Source organism: Perca flavescens, chromosome 15 (genome assembly GCF_004354835.1).
Source record: "Perca flavescens isolate YP-PL-M2 chromosome 15, PFLA_1.0, whole genome shotgun sequence".
NCBI classification, from domain to species: Eukaryota; Metazoa; Chordata; class Actinopteri; order Perciformes; family Percidae; genus Perca; species Perca flavescens.
Genome location: NC_041345.1, coordinates 24378194 through 24393074, shown reverse-complemented (window position 1 = coordinate 24393074; position 14881 = coordinate 24378194). Strand labels below are relative to the sequence as shown.

Sequence of the window (14881 nt, the reverse complement as noted above, 5' to 3'; positions counted from 1 at the left end):
GAGTTGCTGTCGAGGTTGCCACTTGCTTTCAATTCAAAAGGGCTTTATTGGCATGCCAGTTTTAATAAGAATGTTGCCAAAGCATCAAAATACAATTAGTCCAAATGTTCGAGCAGAACACAAACAGTAACATGACCATAAACGCAGCATTAAGATTTCTTTGCTTTTGTCTTAACCAACTTTTTGGTCGCGTTCAAGTCCGCTGATTGACTCTCTCGCTCTCCTTTCCATTACGGATTGTGTTTTCCTGGCGCGTTCATTTCCTTTGGAGGTGTGGGAGGTTGGGGGGACACCAGCCAACAACAGAAAGAATGAGAATGTGTGTATTGTGTATTGTGTGTGTGTGTGTGTGTGTGTGTGTGTGTGTGAGTGAGAGAGAGAGAGAGAGAGACAGAAGCTTTTATTCAGAGACTTGAAAAGATTTTCTCTCAACACAGACCTCTCATTTTGACTTAATGAAGTGCTGGAAGATGAGCTTTGAGGGCACTTTAGAGATGTAGGATGTTGCCAGTAGCTATCAGCATGTCATTAGTGTTTTGTGTGTGTGTGTGTGTGTGTGTGTGTGGCTGCATGAATCACACAGGATGGCAGAGGTGGAGGGAAACCCCCCTGTTTTTGAGCCCGTGTTCAGGTCTTTTGTTGGTTGAAACAAAATGAAACCTCAGCTGATGTGATGTGGCAATGGATGCCAGGGAGTAGGCACGGGCCGGTTACCGGTTTCAATGTATGCCTTTTTACATCCCACTCCATGTCTACTTGATATTATGTCTTATTTGTATTTTTGTATATTATGTTGATGTGTGCCTATATGTATATTCTTGTCTCTCTATTGTACAGTATGTTACTACTACATGTCTATTTTTGAATATATAGAGAGTTAACACCTACCAAAGTCAAATTCCTTGTGTATGTAAGTATACTTGGCCAATAAAACTGATTCTGATGCCGGTTTGAAAAAGTTAGTGTTTCAAAACCACCAAAGGTTTCAGCCATACCATTCCTGCGGTATGAGCTGTTTTTTTATTATTTTTTTTTAATGATTTTCTTCGAGGACAGGAAGTGCAGTTTAGAAATCCCTCTCCCTGCCAGTGTGCAGTGTGTTTGAAAATAAAATGCATTGTGTTCAATGGAAAAAAGTTTTTTTTACCCATACATTTCAAAATAATACATTTTAAAGCTGTAATTGCAGTACCGTGAAACCGTGATATTTTTTGCTGAAGGTTATCATACCGTCAGAATCTACCGGCCCATGCCTACATGTGAGCTTGGTTGTTTGTGTGCTTCTGGTGAAAAAGAAATACACTTTCTAATGAAGGGTATCATAACATCGTTTCAGTCAGGATGTGGCTGTCTCTAAAAGGTTGAGGTGCCCCCCTCCCTCCTCAGGCCTGCACACAGATGAGATTAACAGATTCACAGCTTTTTGAGAGTGTTTCTGACAGATTCAAGGCTGAACTAGATTGTTGTTGAAACACCTACATGCACTCTACTGCATGTTTGATCAGGGGCTGAAAAGACCTTCTGTCTTTTTTGAGTGTGTACGCAAACGAGTAAGCCTAAATGGCCTTGGTCCCTTTTTGAATTTTAGTGCAGTATTCTTCTTGTTCACATGAATATCTTCTTAAATGGGGACAACATGACATCATCTTCAAACATTTCCAACAAGTGGAGTTTGGTAACAGAATTGATTTTCAACCATTTAAAATAACAACCACAAACATTGCATTTGGTGTTGGTCCGCTTCACAAGAAGAGCAAAAACACCTTTACCAATTGGCACTAGCATTTAATAATAATAATAATCATAATACATTTAGGGGTGGGAGATATTGACAAAAATGAATATCTCGATTTTTTTTTTTCGATATCAATATTCAGACGATATTTTTGAAATCCTTCTAGAAGTTAAAAGAAGCCCTGTTCGGAGGCTATTTTGGTGGGAAAATGTACAAGCAAGATGAAATCATAACAATAAACAAAGGGCTCTGTTCTGTAACATATTGCACACAACCATGTCCTTATTGGAAGCAGTCCTGGAGATGAGACCGGGCCGGGTCAGACTAGGTTCTGATAGTCCTTCTACTTGGCTGTATAGTCCTTCTGACCGGGATTTATGCTGGGATCAGGAGTTGGATGTGATCTGACTGGCCCAGGTGAGGGAGAGGTGCAGTTCTGTGTGCTTTTTTGATGTTAGAGTATACATGGTCTAGTGTGTTCTTCCCTCTAGTAACACAATCTACATGCTGGGAGAAAGCTGGAGGGGAACAGACTTTAAGGACGCCTTGTTAAAGTCCCCTGTATCCCGTATCCAGGTGATCGCGCTGCAGTTTGTTCACTATGGTTAGCAGTGAACCAAACTTTTGCTAACGTTAGCATCGGGGGCTATGTAGACAGCAGTGTGCTGTTTTCGTAGTAAATAAAATGGTCAGTATATTACCGACAGGGCTCCAGGTCGGGTGAGCCGTGCTGGGCAACAATCCTGCAGTTGGTACTCCATTCATTGTGCACAAAAATGCAGTCCTCTGCCTTTGGTCGTGCCGGAGTCATTTTCTCATTCTGCTGGTAGATAGCTAGCTCGGCGTGCTAGCGCCGACAACAACCTGGAGGGCTCGGTCAGGCTATTTCCTCCGGGATGTTATGAGCCGCCTGGAAGGCTCTCGTAACGGCTGTGTTGTATCGTGGTCCTGTATTGATTAGTTCAGTGTGGCTGTACGTACTTGTATAAATATACACCGACAGGAGAGCCGCTGCACAATCGCACCGCCATCTTTGTTGACATGAGTGAACGTCATAACGCACAGGTAAGAACTAGTAGCAGCTTACTCTCGTGCGGGACGATCGTGATTTTGTACAAAAAATACAGTCAAACAAACCCTAAAATCGCTACATATAATTGTTTAGAAGGTTATAGTGTGCGTTATTTGTTTTCTCTTTAACTTCCTTCAGCTCTTTTCATGTTTGGGGGGTCGGATTGTAGAAATTATGAAATATTCGATATCCCAATTTTGCATATCGTCCAGACAACAATTTGGATATTATTGTCTAAATGATATATCGCCCACCTCTAAATACATTTTATTTGTAACACACTTTATATTTAAGCAAAATCTCAAAGTGCTACATAGAAATGCTAAGGGGAAAAAAATATTAAAACTAAAAGAAACAACAAAAGGACAAGGAAAGGGCTAAGACATTTGAAATTTGAAGATCATGCATGGAGAAATCCATGAAAGAGGACGAGATTCTGAATTCAATAGTCTATAGACCAGAATGCACTGCAGCCAGAAGACATCCCATGCTGGGAATAATGGGCATAATTGTGATCAAAATCAATCCCATGCTGTGCCCCTATTCCATACTACATACTAACTATACATTGTGGGCTTTACTCATCCTTACAGTATTTTGTTTGTATTATGTTGTTAAACCATTTTTTTTTAATTCTAAACGGAAATGACACAGTTTGTACTGTCGGATGTCAATCAAGCTGTGACGAAATGTCAATGCCAATTAAACTTCAAAAGGGAGACAGCTAAATGTATTTTGTCACTTTCCCAGTGTGACACACGAAATACTCAATGCTTACAATTACTACGATGTCTGGTTTCGCTGCTCCGAAGCAGCTTAAACTGGTTTGATTTTATCCAAACCAGCTGAATTGGCATTTCATGATGACATGTTCTGGGAAATAAAAAAGTAGCCTACATCAGCAACCTGTGCCGGCGGCGTCTCAGTGCTAAACCTAATTTTTCAAATATTTTTTTTTGTTTTATCTGTCCAATAGAACAACGCCACCTTCAATCTCCTCTCGCTCTATTGCACATCCTCTGTAGAGAAACAGAGAGAGAGAGAGCAATATGACATTAACATTAATTACTGAGCCACTGTGTCTGACAGGCCCGCACAAGAGCCGAGGCTGGCAACATGAAGGAGATCAAATTTCAATACGGGTGATGAGACAAGACATGGCAGAGTTGGTCTCTAAAAAAATTAAAACTGTGCCAATATATTTTGGATTTGAAGACAACGTTGAGCCCAAAACATAGCCGAGGCAGCATGTAAACAGAAGTAAAAAAATGATGGTTTCAAGGTGCATTACCCCCACCAAGAGGACTGGAGTCCCTAATGCCGCTTTTCCATCACATGGTACGTACTCGCCTCGACTCTACTCGCCTTTTTTGGTTTTCCATTACGAAAAAAAAGTCCCTGGTACCTGCTAACAGGTACTTTTTTTAGTACCTCCTCAGTCGAGGTTCCAAGCGAGCTGAGGCGAGCCGAGAAAGTGACGTGAAACCCTGCAGGCTGCTGATTGGTCGGAAAGAATCGTCACTGATCACTGCATTGCTAGCGTCAGACGGCATTTTTAAATAGTTTAGCCAGCGGTGTTTTTTTTGCTGCCGGAGGCTCCACGCAGAGCTTTCTCCGTAGCATACAAGTGGCCTGATGGTTATACTTGTGCGCTGGTGTGTGTGTCGAGTCGCCGTGTGTGTGTGTGGGGAGCTGGTGAGCGAAGGAGAAGTGAGAGAGTGCCGGCGATTAGCTCCGGAGTGAGTAGTGACTCTAGAGTCATATAGTGAGAGAAACAAAGTGTCTCCCCTGTTCTTTCTGACCACGGTGGGAAATCTGGAGCAGGAAACGTTAACGATCTTGTTGATTTCATTTTGTTTACGGAGAAGGAGAACCAGGAAATGAGTCGGGGGGAAATGCAACGCTACCAAGCCACGCTCACAGCAGACGCTATGACGACCAGCCACGCTGAGGCGGTACTAAAATCTGCAATGGAAAAGGGATGCACAGTGCGTCGAGGCGAGTCGAGCAGGTACCATGTAATGGAAAAACGCCATAAGTCTCATTCATGGACTCTCCGAGTCTCATTATGCTCCACTCGGGAGCGGCTGCTAAGTCAAGTGCGACGCCTAGTGGTAGAATTGGATATACCGGTCCGGTGTTTGGCTTGATATCAAACCAGTTTGAACATTTGTACACCGGCCCAACCCTAGTATGGATTTGGGACAATGCTCCAATTTTGCCAAACCAAGGACTAAGAAAACAGCCCTACATTGAAACGATGTTTACAGAGGTTTTCAGCCATATCGGTACGGTGTTTTAGTGTTGGCAGTGGGAATATCGTTGTCTTGTCCTGAGTTTTAATAATCTCTTAAAGCATGCTTCTTCAGATTTCCAGCCACAGCCGTAATGTTGTCACTCGGTACGTAACGTTAGCTTAGACCCCACAATGCCTTGCGTTTCTCACTCCCGCTAACTTATTGTTCATAAGACGTGACATGAGCAACACGTGGGTAGGCTAAGGCAAGAAGAGGGAAATTGGCAAACGTTAGCCAACATATTTATAAAAAAAAAAAGGTTCAGATCTGGAACGAACGTTTGATTGTTTGGCATTTGTCTGTGTTTAGTCTATTGTGACTGGAGTTTTTTCATTTTATGTTTTTGTCTCCGTATTTTGTGGTATTTGTCTGTGTTGTGTCTATTGTGAATTGAGTTTTTAGTGTCTGTATATTCTCTTTTGTAGGTTTAATGTTATTGGGCCCCCTCTGAAAAGCTTTAAGTAGCTTATTTGGGCTTCCCCATTTCACGCGTCCTACATATATAATCATTGTACCTTCTGCAATGTTTTAAATGATACGATGATGACGTGTGAATAAAAACTTAAAAACTAGGTCTTTTCAACATTACAAGGACAAAGGCACATGCTCTGCAAAGCGACGTCCTCATATTTGTCTACTTGATCATAAATGCTTGTTGCCCACTGTGCTGTTAACTGCTGCTAGACCACTTCGAACCCTCACTGTGGTTCTTTAAGGCCATGCCTTTTACAGCTGCCAAGTCGGGGGATGGAGCTTGTTGTGAAGGCCTTACATGTTGTGCAATATGATCTGCTGTAATAGTCCAGAGAGAGAGAGAGAGAGAGAGAGAGAGAGAGAGAGAGAGAGAGAGAGAGAGAGAGAGAGGCATTTCTACGACAAGTGAGAGGCATTTCTACGACAAGTGAGAGGCATTTCTACGACAAGTGAGAGGCATTTCTACGACAAGTGATCGTTGAACACCTTTGTATTGGGAGGGGTCTGAGCAACTGGCAAATGAGACGGCTAATATGAACGGTCAGTTAGCGGCGTTTTTGCAGTTCGTGAAACAGGTAAATCTGGACAAAAAAGTGTTAAATCTACGCCAAAATAAATTAAAAATTAAAAAAACACATGCAAAGGAAACCCAGAAAATCCTGAAGGGTCTTGACGTGTTTGGTTCCCTAAAATAATTCAACAAAAGGTAGCATATAGAAAATTAAAACAACATGGAAAACCTACCGAAGAAAAGAACAATTAAATGAGGAGAGAAAATAAAAGAATGAAAGAGCAGTGTTTCCCACACATAGACTAATTTGTGGCGGTGCGCCGCACAATCAGCCTCGGCCGCCACGTATTGGGTTTCGTTATTCTTTTAATTAATTTTTTTTAACGCTATTTAAAACACGCAGAATATTTGTTCAGCTGTATTTCCTTTCCCTGCTCTCCTCCGTCTCTCTGTCACTTGCGTCTCGCTCACCACACACACACACACACACACACACACAGCTCCTCCCACCGTGCACACAGCATCTGTCTCCATAAATGAGAGAAGACGGCTGGTCGAAATTCACAAGTTCACGAAAGGTTGGTATCTACCTTGTGAACACCTTTACACAATCGCACATTAAAAAGTCCTACAAAAATATTTTATATTCTGAATACAATGTTGTCCGTGTGTTAATGTTGGAGTCCCGACCCGACTCTTAGCAAACAAGCGATTGCGCCTGCTTTAGAAAGTTAACTAGTCGCAAGTTTGCGGTAAAATGCAGTTGGGTTGTCGAGGTCAAAACACTATATAGCAGCTGTGAATCAAATAAACCTATTATAAATAATGTTATGTCATTGTTTTACTCTTACACTGAATGATTGCTGCTTCAATCCAGAGGAGTATTGAAAAGTATTTTCCGCGACTGAAAAAGGCACACGTTGAGGATGAGGACCAGCCTGAACCGGAGGTATCGGTCTGAAACGGAGCTAAACAGTCCGACCAGTGGAATTAGTTAGGGTGAATTCAGGTAGAGTGGGACATCAGGTTGAGTGGGACACTTACAGTGGTGTGAAAAAGTGTTTGCCCCCTTCCTCATTTCCTGTTCCTTTGCATGTGTGTCACACTTAAGTGTTTCGGAACATCAAACCAATTTAAACAAAAGTCAAGGACAACACAAGTAAACACAAAATGCAATTTGTAAATGAAGGTGTTTATTATTAAAGGAGAAAAAAAATCCAAACCATCATGGCCCTGTGTGAAAAAGTGATTGCCCCCCTTGTTAAAACATACTATAACTGTGGTTGTCCACACCTGAGTTCAATTTCTCTAGCCACACCCAGGCCTGATTATTGCCACACCTGTTCACAATCAAGGCATCACTTAAATAGGAGCTGCTTGACACAGTAAGGTCCACCAGAAGATCCTTAAAAGCTACACATCATGCCGAGACCCAAAGAAATTCAGGAACAATTGAGAAAGAAAGTAATTGAGATCTATCAGTCTGGAAAGGGTTATAAAGCCATTTCCAAAGCTTTGGGAATCCAGCGAACCACAGTGAGAGCCATTATCCACAAATGGCGAAGACATGGAACAGTGGTGAACCTTCCCAGGAGTGGCCGGCCGCCCAAAATTACCCCAAGAGCGCAGCGACGACTCATCCAAGAGGTCACAAAAGACCCCACAACAACGTCCAAAGAACTGCAGGCCTCACTTGCCTCAGTTAAGGTCAGCGTTCATGCCTCCACCATCAGGAAAAGACTGGGCAAAAATGGCCTGCATGGCAGAGTTCCAAGGAGAAAACCACTGCTGAGCAAAAAGAACATCAAAGCTCGTCTCAATTTCTCCAGAACACATCTTGATGATCCCCAAGACTTTTGGGACAACATTCTGTGGACCGATGAGACAAAAGTGGAACTCTTTGGAAGGTGTGTGTCCAAGTATATCTGGCGTAGAAGGAACACTGCATTTCATAAAAAGAACATTATACCAACTGTAAAATATGGTGGTGGCAGTGTGATGGTCTGGGGCTGTTTTGCTGCTTCAGGACCTGGAAGACTTGCCGTGATAAAAGGAACTATGAATTCTGCTGTCTACCAAGAGATCCTGAAGGAGAATGTCCGACCATCTGTTCGTGTACTCAAGCTGAAACGAACTTGGGTTCTGCAGCAGGACAATGATCCTAAACACACCAGCAAGTCCACCACCGAATGGCTGAAGAAAAACAAAATGAAGACTTTGGAGTGGCCTAGCCAAAGTCCTGACCTGAATCCTATTGAGATGTTGTGGTATGACCTTAAAAAGGCCGTTCATGCTCGAAAACCCTCTAATGTAACTGAATTAGGACAATTCTGCAAAGATGAGTGGGCCAAAATTCCTCCAGGACGCTGTAAAAGCCTCATTGCACGTTATCGCAAACGCTTGGTTGCAGTTGTTGCTGCTAAGGGTGGCCCAACCAGTTATTAGGTTTAGGGGGCAATCACTTTTTCACACAGGGCCATGATGGTTTGGATTTTTTTTCTCCTTTAATGATAAACACCTTCATTTACAAATTGCATTTTGTGTTTACTTGTGTTGTCCTTGACTATTGTTTAAATTGGTTTGATGTTCCGAAACACTTAAGTGTGACAAACATGCAAAGGAACAGGAAATGAGGAAGGGGGCAAACACTTTTTCACACCACTGTAAGCTTTTGGTTACTGTAAAGGCTTAATTTTGTAAGCCAATCGCAACAATTGTTACTGTGTTCTAGCTGAATGTCTATTGGATATGAAATAAAGGTTGTGATTGGTGTGACATCACAGATGTGGTCCAGTTGTTATTTTTCAAATTGCTTGACTCCTGGGATCTCACGGTAAGCCACCTGGCAAGTGTAAATCTATTTTAGAATAATAAGGTTGATAATTCTGTCACTTATGATGTAACAATAAAACTTTTGCTTTTACATACATTTATACTGTCTGTGTATTAGAGATTAATAACAATGAGCATCTAACTGTATAAAATATTTGTGAAAATTAGATTCAGAGCACTGTCCCACTCAACCTGACAGTGTTAGGTTGAGTGGGACAGTTTTAGGGCTAATGCTAGCAAACAGTGCAGCCATTTCATGAACAAGAAGATAACATTTTAGCCACCCAGCTACCACCTAACAAGCCAGGAACACTTCAACTCTGTCCAGACCAAAGCAGACAAAAAGAAACCAAAAAACAACTAAAGTGCGTAAGCCTGCTGTTGTCCACCCCCCAAAAGCTGCCATTCCTCCCCTGCAAACAGTTCAGGGAAGTGACCCCTGTAGGCCTACTGGTTGCAAGGGGGTCTATGGGGATGCAAGCGACCCAAAGGCCAATGAGGAGTGGGTGGCTTGCTGCCACTACCTACGGTGGTATCATGAGTCCTGAGGAGAGCACAACGGACTTATGGATGACGATGACTTCATCTGTCTTGGATGTGTTCACTGAAGTTGTTAAAAGGTGGTAAAAGGATGTAGGCTTAATGAAAGTTCCATTCATTGAATGTAGAGTGAAGTTTACAATGTTACATTTTTTGCATTAGTTCCAGAAATGCATTTTTAAAAAATCCTTCCAAGTATTAATTAATTGAAGGTCTCCATTGTTGTATTTTGCGCTTCATAATGCGCCACACATTTTCAATGCATGTATTCTGGTTTTACGTTTTACACAACGTCCCAACTTCATTGGAATTGTATTTCTCATGTTCATTTTAACCATAAAATAGTGTCCCACTTTCCCTAACAAAGTGTCCCACTCAACCTGATTGCTTCCAGTTTGCTGAAGAGGGTGTCAGATGGTGTTTAAAGATTAACAGTTTGTTAATAAATACATAAATTGGGAAAATGTCACCATAGTGGCCTTCATTACAATCTATTTAAACAAAACACATACAATTTTAATACATTTTAACTGATTTAGGTTGTTTTAAAATTCAATTTACCAAAAAGTGTCCCACTTTACCTGACTTCACCCTATGTTATTAATTTATTTACAGTATTTTCAGGCTTCAGCCAGTGAAAGACAGGGTCAGGGAGAGAGAGATATAGATTTGTTAGGCATTGAAGTAGGAGAGGAGGACCGCATCCAACAGCGTGTCCTCCTCAGTTTTTGATACTTGTTTGTTGGTTGCTATGAAAATAAGAATATTAAAATTCACAAAATAAGGTTACTAATGTTCTTGCATATCATTGAATGCTTGTAACAACAAGATTTCTCTAATTTCTTCACTTTTTTTATTCATATTTTATTTTGTATTTGTATTATATTTTAGCCCTGTATCTTAACTCACACTGTTGCACTATTTATTGCACTCCTGTCGTCGTCGTGCACGGCGGATAAAGAACCTTGAACCTTGGTGTTTGTAGGAATTAAACAAACACGAGATAACTTGTTAAATAGTGAGGCTCGTCGGTTTTGTTACCTTTGACCAGTGCCAGGCTAGCGTATTCCCCCGATTTCCAGTCTTTGTGCTAAGCTAAAGTATGCTAAGCGGCTGCTGGCTGTAGCTTCGTATGTATTACACAGACATGAGATGGGTGTCCGTATTCTCCTCTGACTCTCCGCAAAAAAGACAATGGGTGTATCTGTGTGTATTTCAAAGCAACTAAGGCTGCAACTTCCATAGTTTTCATTCTCTATTAATCTGGCAATTATGGCCTCTATGAGATAGAGAGAGAGAGAGAGACACACAGAGAGAGAGACACACAGAGAGAGAGACACACACACAGAGAGACTTTGCTGTGCTTATCTCCACATCACTCAAGCTAATACTTTGGGAAGGAACTTTGTGACACCGGTATTATAAGTGATAGCCTAATCCTCAAACTTTGCATGTAAAGAAATACCCGCTATGTAAATAGGCTTCAGCAGCAAAATCTGCACTGCGAGCTTGCTTCCGTTGACATGTAGATTTCTGTCAGATTTCTCTTCCACTCCTTACCTTATGTTTTTAACCCTCCAAGTGTATGAGCGATAAATGATGTTGCTACCTGGGGAGTTTTCTTTTTTTGTCTTTCGTCCCAGCTTTTTGGACTGATTACGCAGCGAGAGAGTCTTCATAACGGTGTATGATTTTAAGAAATAAAACTGCGGTGGTAATAAATCAAATCAATGAATGTGAAATGTAGTCCTGTCACCTTCTACAATTCGTGGATCTTTAATGATTCTGCTAGCCTATTGTTGCAGCGCCTGGTGGAAATGTCCTTTAGGCAGGGTAGGGCACCGTCTATTGTATGTTCAGCCTGACGAACCACTCTGTGCAGGGCTTTGCAGTGATGTTCCCCGTCAGGACGCTCTCGATGATGTAGGTGTGGAAATTGCTCAGTATTTGAGGGGATACCCAGAATTTCCCTAGGCGTCTGAGGCAAAACGGTCTCTGCCTTGTCTTTCTCACCACTGAGTCAGTAACAGCGCTCAGGTCAGGTGCTCAGTAGTCTCCCATTGCCAGACCTTCCTCCACAGCGCTGCGGAGGAGGGTCTGGCTAGTCGACTTATTGTGACTTTAGCTTATTCACCGTATCCCCCAGAGTTAGAGGAGTCCATACATACCCTTCTCATCTCCGTACGTGTTGTAACCATCTGATGCATCCACCGCTAGCCTAGATTAGCACAGATCCTGGAGGTAACCGGCTCCATCTAGCCTACTGCTCCCAATAAGTGCCAAAATAACGCCATGTTCCTGTTTACATGTTGTGATTTGTATAGTCACAGCGTGTACAAATAACAAGGTCCCATGAGACACAGCCATCTTCTAACCTATACAAACTGGGAACTATTCTCAGAAGGCGAAGCACTGCTATTTGGGCGGAGTGATATTACTCTAACGGGGCTTCTCAGGTGCTGTGCTCAGGTGCAGATGTTGTGTGTGTGTGTGTGTGTGTGTGTGTGTGTAGTGCTGTGTGTACTGTGACATTGATTGCAAAATTATCTTCCTCAGGATGCCTTCATCTGACCAAATGTCATTTTCAGTATCATGTTTTTTTGTTCAATTTTATTTATAGAATCAAATCAAAAAGAGTTATCTTAAGACACTTTACAGACCCAACAATTCCAGTAATTCCCCCAAGACCAAGCATTTTGTGCGACAGTGGCGAGGAAAAACTTCCTTTTAGGGAGAAACCTCGGACAGACCCAGGCTCTTGGTAGGCAGTGTCTGACGGTGCCGGTTGGGGGTGTGATGAACAGTGGCAATTATCCATCCATCCATCCATCTTCGTCCGCTTATCCGGTGTCGGGTCGCGGGGGGAGCAGCTCCAGCAGGGGACCCCAAACTTCCCTTTCCCGAGCAACATTAACCAGCTCCGACTGGGGGATCCCGAGGCGTTCCCAGGCCAGGTTGGAGATATAATCCCTCCACCTAGTCCTGGGTCTTCCCCGAGGCCTCCTCCCAGCTGGACGTGCCTGGAACACCTCCCTAGGGAGGCGCCCAGGGGGCATCCTTACCAGATGCCCGAACCACCTCAACTGGCTCCTTTCGACGCAAAGGAGCAGCGGCTCTACTCCGAGCTCCTCACGGATGACTGAGCTTCTCACCCTATCTCTAGGGAGACGCCAGCCACCCTCCTGAGGAAACCCATTTCGGCCGCTTGTACCCTGGATCTCGTTCTTTCGGTCATGACCCAGCCTTCATGACCATAGGTGAGGGTAGGAACGAAAACTGACCGGTAGATCGAGAGCTTTGCCTTCTGGCTCAGCTCTCTTTTCGTCACAACGGTGCGATAGATTGAATGCAATACCGCACCCGCTGCGCCGATTCTCCGACCAATCTCCCGCTCCATTGTCCCCTCACTCGCGAACACAACCCCAAGGTACTTGAACTCCTTCACTTGGGGTAAGGACTCATTCCCTACCTGGAGTGGCAATTATAGTCACAATAAAGATATGCAACTGTGACTAGAAATAGTAGTTGTAGTAGTTCATGGCGTAGCAGTGCACAGCAGGATGTGGCAGGGCATAGCAGGACACAGCAGGGCACTGAGCAGGACCACAGCTACAGCCATGATTTAGGTGCCACCCTAATCCAAGGAATACTGCAGGGCGAGAAAAGGACTCTAGGGAATAAGCTCCCCAGAGCTAAGTAACAAGCATTTCTGGGACATGGATGCGCACAGATGGAAAGAGAGAGGGGAGCCCCCGCCCCCCGGCAGTCTAAAACTATAACGGCATAACTACGAGCTGGTCCAAGGCAAACCTGAGCCACCTCTAAAAGGATTTGTAGATGAATCTGACGACTATGAAGAGAAGCAGAGAAGAGAATGGGTGCCCTCGCTGGGGGAGGGTGTATAGTTATTGCATTTCATGAACAAAATCCACGAGGAAAGAGAAAAGGAACAGTAGGAAAACATGGTCAATCCTGGCCAATCCAAAAAGATGGCATGTTTTTTTTTTTTTTTTTTTTTCTCTTTTAGTTTTGGGGGAATAAAATACACAGTTAGTAGAAAGTAGAAAACATTTCTAAAATGTACTTGCATTTTTGTCTCTGCTCTTGCAAGCGGTTTGAAGTGGGAAGGGCTCCGCTGCAAAAAATGTCACGTCAAATAAACATCTAATCTACCAATCAGGATTTAGCATTTGAATCATAATGTGATGACATTTGTGGGGTAGTTGAATCAAATCTGATAAAACAACACGCACACAATGCTGATGAAGCAGATGAGCGGAGTCTCTAAAGCTGCTTACACATATAGCCGATGGCCGACCGTTGACAGAAAAGCCAGTCGAAATGATCGGTCTCCCCGTGTTGGTCCAAAAAGTGCCACAGAACACACCAAAAAGACGTGACGAGACGTAATACATCTCTATAACAGCAGGCGGCGCTAATCTGTATTGTTGCCCAAGAAATGAAAACCAGCAGCTGATTGGACGAACGCGTCACATGGGTTTGTTTTCTCCGGAAATTCAAAGCCAGACTGTCATGGCGGCCGTTCCAAATACAATCTCATATTGTACTAAAATAGTTTCTGAAAACATCTTCATTTCAGCTCAACAAAGGTCAGTTTAAAAGATTTTTGTCAGATCTTGAGAGCCTCTAGTCACCTCATTCTGCTCCCCATTTCCTGGTGAGTCCTGACTGCCCTGCTGGCGACTGAACATGTCAGGTCGGCCAAAATGAACGCCGACAGCCCCCCAGACTGACGACGGCGTGGGACACACCAAACAGACTCCAGTCACTGACCTCGCCAGACTGTCCGACGGACGATAATCTCCTTGGTGTGTCAGCACCTTAAGAGTTAAGCGCTTAAAAACTAATAACTATATGCGTTTTAGACTTTGGGTATTTATAAAGACATATTTAATTTTATAAAGAAATAAAAAACAAGTTTTCAGGGGCTTTAAGATTGTAATCAAACTGATTCTCTTAGCCTCTGTAATTAAATTTTTTTTAATTAGAGCATTTGGTAAGAAAGTCGTATCAAAGAAGACACAGTGGTAAACAGCAGTATACGCGGCAACCCAAGTTGCAGCACTTAAAGTGGGCTGGAACAATCCGGAAAGGTGTTCCGGCACCTTCTTTTAATAAGCAGATTGGCAGCGTCCTACATCAGTGCTACAAGCTAAACTGGTAAAGTCAGTTGAACAGGTAAGGATCACATTGTCAGTAGCCAATAAGGGTGGGGGGGTGGAGGGGTGGGGGGGAGGAATCGTGGCAATACTGTATCGATACACGGACGCCAAGTATCGATCTTTTATTATACAGTATATGTGTTGGTCAGTTTGTTTGCTTGACAATCCCATTTTGCAGCAATTAAACTGAAGTGAGTTGAACAAATAGAGAAATGTATCTTTTTAGATAAAATGGAT

The 14881-nt window shown here is 43.0% G+C and overlaps 1 protein-coding gene across 1 annotated transcript in view; it reads left to right on the top strand.

Annotated features, from left to right (window-relative positions):
- The window catches only part of carhsp1 (calcium regulated heat stable protein 1), a 33650-nt gene that overhangs the window by 453 nt on the left and 18316 nt on the right, over nucleotides 1-14881 (top strand). The gene's annotated exons all lie outside the window — the stretch shown is intronic.